The sequence below is a fragment of the Sprattus sprattus genome (genome assembly GCF_963457725.1).
Source record: "Sprattus sprattus genome assembly, chromosome: 19".
Classification (NCBI taxonomy): Eukaryota; Metazoa; Chordata; class Actinopteri; order Clupeiformes; family Clupeidae; genus Sprattus; species Sprattus sprattus.
The window spans coordinates 28,607,635-28,608,853 of NC_137917.1; the positions used below are offsets into that span (position 1 = coordinate 28,607,635).

Sequence of the window (1,219 nt, forward strand, 5' to 3'; positions counted from 1 at the left end):
TGGTAGGAATGTTGCCAGTAGGTTATAGAATGAAACAAAAATGTACATTTTACTTTAACACATACCAATAAATAGTAAAACCAGAGAAACTGATAATTTTGAAGTGGTCTCTTAATTTTTTCCGCGGCTGTATTCCTAACATTAATACAGTGAGCCTAGCCACAGTGGACCATGTTCTAAGGCAGAACACCTTGAGAATGAAGCAGGTGTAGAGGGTGCCTTTTGGCAGAAATTCAGATAGTCAAACAATTATGCTATTGCTATGACTATGTAAGTCATATACATTTCCACAACTGATAACGTCCTATCAGCACTGACACATTACTGTACTGTATTGTAATCCAATCCAATGTTATTTTTAGATGTTTCTCAACACAACAATTGTCAATATTGTCTTGAGCAAGAACAGGATGCAGCATAGTTTTTTTGTTCTTTTTATTTGAGTACATTTTTCTTTCTTTTTTTGTTGACTGTACTGGCCTATATCCTATTGTTTGTTCTGTGCAACTCATCTTCACATTCAGTTGTGTTTGCTCTGATGTAAAGGCTACAGCACTTTTGGAAAAAAAAAATGAAATATTTAAGTTGTATATTTGTGTGTTGTTTTATATGAGTTAAAACATTATACAGTTACAATAATTTACAACAGGAGAAAGCGTACAGTAACAATAGAGATGAAAAGGCATAATAAGGCCTTCATACTAGTGTTTTTCCATTTCATAGTAGTGTTTTCCATTGAGCATATAAGTGTTCAATCAATGCTTAGAATGTCTACTCATTTAATGGTCTGTAATTGTCATTTGAAAACAAAATACCCTTTTGAGTTGACATAAGTGTTTTGAAAGCAAGGTAGCATTTTGCAAGAGATATAAAGGGTTTTGCATTTTGTGTGAGTGGTTTTGGGATTTGTGTTTAGAGTTAAGAGAAACCGAGGCCATGCTTTGAAAAAAAGAGTTTTAGCAACGGAGAAAAACTGTACACCATAGTTAGGCCCAAATTGAATAACTAAACTAAAGCTGTCTCTATCCAGCTAGTCTAAATTAAGAGGAAGTGTTTAGTCTGACCTCCCCATACGCGCATGCGTGTGTGTGTGTGTGTGTGAGAGAATAATCAGAGGGGTAGACAGACTTTGTCTAAAGAGCTTTATTTCTCATCCATCCAGCACTCAGTCACAGAGACCCAACCCATACCAGAGGAAACCACATACAGAAAGAAAACT

The 1,219-nt window shown here is 35.4% G+C and overlaps 1 protein-coding gene across 1 annotated transcript in view; it reads right to left on the reverse strand.

Annotated features, from left to right (window-relative positions):
• Positions 1 to 1,128: 1,128 nt before the first annotated feature.
• The window catches only part of vars1 (valyl-tRNA synthetase 1), a 23,069-nt gene continuing 22,978 nt past the window's right edge, over positions 1,129 to 1,219 (reverse strand). Inside the window, exon 31 of the mRNA XM_080857448.1 lies at positions 1,129 to 1,219. This exon is cut by the window's right edge and continues 141 nt beyond it. The gene's annotated coding sequence lies outside the window, so the exon portion shown is untranslated.